The following is an 8,071-nucleotide window of genomic DNA, read 5'->3' as shown; positions in this document are numbered from 1 at the left end:
TGGTAGTTTTTTGAACAATAATGAATAGGGGTGTCCCTTTTAGGTATTTTAGTCACCAGCTGCTAAACAGGAAAAAAGGGAGATTCAAACAGAAAGGCTGTGTTTCTCTTTAAAGGCATCAGAATTTAATCATCATTCAATCCAGAAAACACAGAATTCCTCTTCTGGTCAGACAAAAAAGCCCTCTAAAAATTGCTCATAAAACAGCTGAAAATAAAAATGACCCTGCCATATTTGGGGGTTTTGTTTTCTTGTGGCGGATTGTTTTTTTCCCCTTGGTTTGTTTGGATTTTTTGAAAGATATTTGGGATTGTTCACTAGCTTTCCTAGTGCTTGATGTTTATTCATATTCCTTATCTCTTCACACAAAGGTCTATGGCATAGTACAATTATAAACAAGAAAGAAAGGAATGAGGTACAAGAAAATTTAGCACAGGCAAAATGTGCTTTAAGGACTTATTTTGTTACAAAGAAGGAAGGGCTTAACACACAGCAGTACTGTGAATATTTCAAAGGGCACAAGAATTTTATGATCAACTTTGGCATGAAAAAGAGCTAGATAAAAAAAAAATAGGTTTTTACCACAGAAAATACTGAAACAAATCAATATAATATTATGCCCCTACCAGAACATCAAAAATAATGAAATCAGTTTCTTTGCAAGGAACTGTCTTTGACAAAGACACATTTTTCCCATGGGAGATAATTTTTATGTTAAAAAAAAAGTAAAAAAGGAGAAATAATTGTGGAATATCTCCGTATCTGAGGAGTGGTGGCAGAGAAGGCCGATGATCCGGCATTCATGGAAATGGGGCCAAGGCTCAGTGCTCTGCCCTTCCACAGGTTCCTCTTCACGGGCTGACAGTGGCTGCAAGCTCATGGTGAGCATTACACTGAGTCTGTGCAACCAAGCACTTTGTGAATTGCAATGACCCAGGGTGAGAAAACTTATGCAGTTTTGTAGCGGAAGCCGTTCTCTGTCTTAGCTCATAAGTGGCTAAAAACTGACTTTGAACTATGAAGGGATGTTTGCTTGTATAGGAATGATATCCTCAGAGGAGCTGTTCTCTTTGAGAGTAAAAGATTGTTTTAATAATAGATTCAAGTTCTGCTCAGAAAAGATATTTTAAAACAAGTTACCTAGCTTTGAAGTCACAAATAGATACATTTTTGGATTCAGGTGTTTAATATGGAATGTGCATTTAGCATGGTAGATGTATGGATAATTGAAAAAAATAATTCCTACCTTAAATCTTAGGTTTATGAGCAAAGCTGGTCAAACAGATTTTCAGCATAATACATCAATTTTAATTTAGTGAGTCACTCTGCAATAATTCAGTATGGTTCAGTTAACACTAGAGATAACTTTCTTTTCCCATGTGACTACTTTACTGCAATGATCACTTTTTCTAGAAACAGACTGATTTCAGGGAGAAGCTATCAGATCCAGGATAGACCCTTTGGGGGGAACAGGGAAGGGGAAAGGACGAACAGAAAAAGCAGATCATATGTGTGGCACAAGAATGAAGCAATTTCAAGTCCAATTTTCTTGTTCCGTCTCTTTCCCAAGTCATTTCTTGAAAGAATAAATATTTATTTATGAACAAATAAATATTTGTTTCTAAAAGGGAGAAAAGAAAGAGATCTAGACCTTGTCTATTACCACAGGAGAATACCAGAGTATGTGTCCCAATTTAAGCTCTTTGCCTTAGAAGAGCAGTGAAGGAGTGAAACTCCCTCAGCCAAATTTTCCAGTCTTATGTTCTCATTGAAATTGAAACACTTTTGTAGTTTCTCATCTTCTTGGTTTCTAACATATCTAGTGGTATTATTTTCTAATATCACAGGATATTTATTGTGGGTTTTTAATATCCAGTCACTGCAATGTCAAACAATTTATCAAATACACTTGAGGTTCTTATTGAAAGGTATAATTGGAATTTCTTTGTTAAAAAGAATTAAAAAAAAACCAAAAACTCAAAATACTTGGTCATTCATCAAGACATATAGAACTAATGAAAATAACAAAAAAAATAATGTTTCCAACTGCATATGTGGCATAAAAATGTTTTTCTCTTTGGAAATAAAGTATAAGGACTAGAGGGAAATATGAATCAAAATCTAGATTTTGAGTTATTTGCAGTGTTAAGAAAACTTACAAATTTTTTTTTCCTCACAGTTGTTTCCTTAAAGTACCTGCAAAAATACCCTGATTTGCTTCATTCTTAGCAATTTAACAGTATCTGTAGAACGGTGAATGAAGATATTCAAAAGGTAGAAGTTATAGAAACATATTATGCTGTTATGTAACAATTATTAAAAAAGAAAACTCCACTTGAATATATAGGAATTGCATATGCATATGTGTTTGTTTTCTCCTATATGGAGACTACAAAAAAGTAAAAAAATATTGAGGAACTGAACTGAATGAAATAGTCCTTTTGTATGGAGATGTAAAACAATAGGCATAACAGGGTGAAGCATTGTACTGAATGTTGCTATCACGATTTTAAATACATATAACTGTAGTATGTGATTAAAGATCATATAAAAAACTGTGGAGAAATTAAACAGGTGTGAATTTGTGATTTAAATGAGTCTCACAAGCAGAAGGCCTTGTCTGCGGTGGGTGCCTTGTTCAAATTAAGATTTGCCACACCTGGGTAAGGTAGATTTAGGCACACACACCATTATCCATCAGCATCTCAGTTCTTAGCATCCTATGTCTGCACACTGGTAGTCTCTATGTGGAAATCAACTAACAAAAAAGTATTTTAGAGTTTTTTAAAATATTGTTGGAAGGAAATGATAAAGAGTTTATGCTGCTATTAAACTGCATTAAATTTTATTTTGGAATAAATTCCAGAGCTGAGACCTGTCTCCTGGTTTCCTCTGGGATAATACAGTAATTTTCTCCACATCTTAAATTAATGTGACTTTGGAATAGAACCTCCAGTAAATCATCAGAGAAATATTATCTTCAACTGAGGTGAGCCAAATTACCTCAAGCAAGAATATTTTGCAGAGTGGATGAAGTTACAATTTAAATGAAATATCCTACCAATGTTCCCAAACTAAGTGGATAGAAATTATAGAAATAACAGCTGACATTTAGATCCTTATTTCGTAATGCACTGGAGAAAGGTTGTTCTAATTCCAGTTGTTGTAAGTGCTGTAATTGACAATCTTGTGGTTTGTGGGTAATGTTCTGTCCTGTGAGAAGTAATGTTTAGTTGTGGTAAACAACAATATGTCTGTCTGAGTTCATGGAAACCCGCATCACCTCCTAAAGCTAGATGAACTATATTAAGGGGGCTTGTTTATCCTGGATGCCACAGTTCCAAGCTGTGTTTGGAAGTCATGGAAGAAGATACTGCCCTCAAAGAACAGGATAAGCTTTATGAATACCAAGGAGAGAGGACATTGAAACTTAAATTTAAAAAAAACCAAAAAAAAAAAAAAACCAAAACCACCCCCAAAAACCCAACAAACAAACAAAAAACTGCTACTAACACTCAACAAGCTCCCTCAAACTTACTTAGCGGTATTGAATGTTTTATTTGCATAGCCATCTGCTTTCTGCAGAGACCATCTCTGCCCTTAACAGTTCATACAGAAGATCAAATGGTTAACTGCTGTTACCCCTAGTACATGAAAAGTGCTGGATTTAAAATTACAAGGCATTCTTCCTTAAGAGCTCCATATTTATATGTTGAGATTAAACTAAAGTAGCATCACCATCTGTTACTGTGCAATGTTGTGATTCCACAGCACCAGCAGTGTCCTAGGGATTGTCAGATAGGAAAATAGGAGGAGAAAGAGGACATATGAAGTAAGTAGAGGAAAAGGACAAGTTCAATAAATCCAAAGCATATTGTAATTTAAAGACAGTCTTTAAAACTGAATTTAGAGCATCATGCTTACTGTGCTCTAAACCTTTACTCCCAACCTTTGTAATAGCTGCTTGTCTGCATCAACAAAAACATATCCCTGCCTTCTTCATTGTTCTTAAAACTGATTTTTGTATAAGGCCAAGTACATGACAGGTGGCTCAGAAAGCCATGCACAGAAAACTTTCATTCTACTTATTTTAATTGCTCACCTAAAACTGCAATACATGTTACTTTAGAATGATGCTGAATTATGTAGACTACTTTATGGTATTCTAGGATTTTGCATTAGATTGCATAATTAGAAAGAAATAATGCAAATATAATCAAAGTCTAATGCTAAATAAATACTGTGGATAAAAAAAAATTGAACAAAATCACCTGGTTTAATACCATTATGTATATTGTGACCATACGGGATGAATAGCATAATACTTTTTGCCCCTTTCTCCAGAATATAAATTAAATTTTTAAAAATGTAATTTTATGTACATACATTGCATGCCTTTGCACTGATGAAGGCATAAGGCTTCCAGCAATCCTTAGAATAGAGCAGAGTGGCTGAAGACCTACCCAGTGGAAAAAGACCATGGAGTGCTGGTCAACAGTGGTTGAACATGAGCCAGTGTGTGCCCAGGTGGCCAAGAAGGCCAGTGGCATTCTGGGCTGGATCAGAAATAGTGTGGCCAGCAGGACCAGGGCAGTGATTGTCCCCCTGTACTCAGCACTGGTGAGGCTGCACCTCAAATCCTGTGCTCAGTTCTGGGCTTCACTCTAAGAAAGATACTGAGGTGCTGGGGTGCATCCAGAGAAAGGCAATGGAGCTGGGAAAGGGCTTGGAGCACAGCTCTTATGGGGAGTGTCTGAGACATCTGGGGTGGTTTAGCTTGGAGAAAAGTAGGCTCAGGGGAGGCCTTATCACTCTCTACAACCACAAGAAAGGAGGGTGTAGGTAAGCATCTTCTTCCAAGACACCAGCAACAGGACAAGAGGACATGGCCTCAAACTGGACTAAGAGAGGTTCAGATTGGAAGAATTTCTTCACTGAAAGGGTGGCTCAGCAATGGAATGGATTTCCCAGGGAAGTGGTGGAGTCACCATCCCCAGAAGTGTTTAAGAAATGCCTGGACATAGCACTCAGTGCTGTGGTTTAGTTGACATGGTGGCATTCAGTCAAAGGTTGGGCTTTGTGATCTTGGACATTTTTTCCAACCGTAATGATTCTGTGATTCTATAGTACTTAAGACAAATTTGAATGCTGTCTAACTTCAGGTAATATCCTCTGTGTAGAATCCCCAAGTGGCCATAAAAACAGTAGAAAGCTTTTTCAGTGCTGAAAATGGTTACAGTTAATCCTGAATTATAATGTTCCCTATGCCACTCTTTCATGCATTTTATCCAGGGACAGTATACTACAATGAAATGAATGACATATATGACAGGAGGGTATGTGAGTGAGAAGGATCAGTCTCAGTTTGGAAAAGAAATCTCAAATTTAGTTTGTGCTTAAAATAGTATGGCAACATGATTTTGCTGTTTTTTCATCTCTGTGCATTAAGCAGTAAGTGGTATTTTAAAAAGCATCTAGTGATTGATAAAGGAAACAGTAGTGAAAGTTAGAAGCACATGAAAGCTATCAGGAAGCAAACATGAAGGAGATTATTACAGCAAGTGTTTGCTAATAGCTTTGATGTTAATAGTATTTGAAAAGAAGAAAGTTGCCAGTGTTCAAATTCTTATGTTCACCCTGATTATACTTTTCTAGCGGCCAAAAGGAGCTACATAACAAGCTTTAACAAGCTCTGTGAAGTTTACCTTGAAATACACTACATCTAAATTACCATCAGCTTAGGAACCTGGAATAACTTCTGAAGAGATTTGGATAACAAACCTGGAAGCATTTTCAGCTTTAAGAGTCTCAGCTGGCACCTGGGAAGGCAGACACAGGAGAAGAAAACACAAGCATAAGTTGTAAGAGAACTGCCTACCAGGAAATGCTGTTTGCACAGGTCACTCTTTGCTTAAAGGTGAGGACCTTAAAGGGACTCCCCATCCTCAGATATTAAAACTAAATAGAAAAAGTGAGTTTGAAGCATGCTTTAAATGGGTATCCTTCTGCTCATTTTAGGTGGAATCCAGCGGGTTGCATGTCTGAATCAGCAGGATTTTTCGTCACAAGTGTCATCCTGAAATGAAGAGCATTTTCCTTTGGACTTCTACTATGGTGGATTCATCTGATAAAAACCTTCAGAAGACTCAGTGCAGACTGCCCTGACACAAGGCCCAGCATGGATTATTACATCTACTTTGACCTCATCTTCTAACTTTTGGGCTTCTGATGAATATCATTAGCCATATATGAACTCTCCTACTAATCAGTCAGAAACTGGAAGAACATTACCTTTTTTTTCTCTTCTTTAATTTTTTTATTTTATAGATACATATATTTATATATATTTAACAATGTATATTTTTAAAAGTCCCCACCAACAGCCTAGGGCTTGAATAAATAAATTCAAAATTTTAAAAAAAATTAATTAATTCAAAATAGTATGCAAATAGTGAGGAAGAAATGTGGTTGCTCCTCTACTGTTGAGCTCTTCGACCTTTGATTATGTTATTTAAAATAGATATGGGGAAATATCTGTGTTGTAAATTAAAATATCTTATTATTTTCTAGGACAAATACTTAGGTTACAATGCACCGTCTTGTAGGAAATAAACCTTTCCATAGCTTTTCCAACCTGCCAGGAAATCCAGCAGCCTGCTGCTCTAATTCCTCTGAGATGTCCCTGATTTAATTTTTTTTGCCTCAGTTTTGCCAACAGAACACATGCCAAATCACAATCAAAGAATCAAGAGATTTTTCTGTTGTGTTTCAGGTGCACTTGAGTAAAAGAATGGGGATGCTGCTTCAAGTCTTGATTCTGAACTTCCAGAAAAAGCTTTTCCAAAAAAGCTGAGAATCACTGCAATACTTCATAACTCCATTGGAGAGATATGTATTGTGGATGTGTAAAAAAGGAAATAGTAAATATGTACCTGTTTGGCCTATATATCAGGTAGACACAAGAAACAACTATCAGAGTTTTGCTGATCGATCATTTATTCTCTATGTTCTTTGATGTCAGAGGTTTAAAAATGAAACAGAAGGCATGGCTTCATGATGTTTTCCTAGTGGACATAATACATTTCTCTCATTTGAAATGTCAGAAATTTAAGCAAGCTGGCAGCCAATGACCCAGCAAAAATAATAATGGGTTTGCCCTCTTGTCCATCACCAAAACAAAGCTAAAAATCTCCCTCTTCTAAAATCTTACCAGCTTACTGCATTAATTAATCTCTCCTCAGGTGTCTGATAAAAAAATCCTTAATAAAAAGAATGCAATTTAGTAGTCCACACACACACACAAAAGGTAAATCTAAGGATATTGGCTTTTAAAGATTAAAATATTTGTTTACAGATATTGACTTAGGAACTATGAATCTGTCTCTGTAAGGAGCTGACTATAGTCAGGAATAAAAAACCAAGACAGAAATCATTTAGTAAATGTCTGTGTTCCAGCAGTTTATTCTGTACATTATGGAGAAATAAAGAGCTGCAGTGAGCCTTTAAATCTTTTGCAGCAGGAGCTGAAGGACTACACTGATGTTTTTAACATTAATGATTCTGACACTTTGATTTTTTTAATTTTCCAAATTATGTTAGTGTTTTGTTCTTTAAATATAAACCTTATTTTTCCCTCTATCTTTTTCTTTATAATATCATGTAATCAATTTAATGTGGGTAAAATTTTAGAAGTGTTCTGTTAAAGCATGAGGCCCAGGTGGCACCACTAGCTTGATGTCAGGAGTAGATAATTAAAGCAGAAATTTGGTCTACAGAATCTTGTAGAATAAGATATTCCTTGTATGATTCAGCCATTATAATACACATTAATGTCTTGATCTGAAGCATATCTTCAAGAAGCTAGACTGGAGTCCAACCTGATAGTGGTTCAGTAGTGAATCCAAGAAAATTTTTACAAAAATATGCTTTGTCCTGTCATCTCCTTCATAAATCAAATAAAAGCAAAGGCAGTGTTTTTCAGAACAGACTTCACTTTATCATGTGTGTTCTAGTTGAACAAACACCACAATTACTTATTTCTGCTATGCAGCCTCTTGGTTTAATTGCAAAT

The 8,071-nt window shown here is 35.9% G+C and overlaps 1 long non-coding RNA gene across 1 annotated transcript; it reads left to right on the top strand.

Moving 5' to 3' along the window:
* The first annotated feature begins 2,917 nt into the window (after positions 1 to 2,917).
* Positions 2,918 to 6,274, top strand: LOC137478177 (uncharacterized). Its single transcript, XR_011001446.1, has 3 exons — positions 2,918 to 2,989; positions 5,656 to 5,917; positions 6,019 to 6,274. It is a non-coding gene; the product is annotated as an uncharacterized lncRNA (long non-coding RNA).
* The last annotated feature ends 1,797 nt before the right edge of the window (positions 6,275 to 8,071 follow it).

Source organism: Anomalospiza imberbis, chromosome 1 (genome assembly GCF_031753505.1).
Source record: "Anomalospiza imberbis isolate Cuckoo-Finch-1a 21T00152 chromosome 1, ASM3175350v1, whole genome shotgun sequence".
In the NCBI taxonomy this organism is placed as follows: domain Eukaryota; kingdom Metazoa; phylum Chordata; class Aves; order Passeriformes; family Viduidae; genus Anomalospiza; species Anomalospiza imberbis.
Note: the sequence above shows the minus strand (reverse complement) of the source record. Positions and strands in the feature narration are given on the sequence as shown.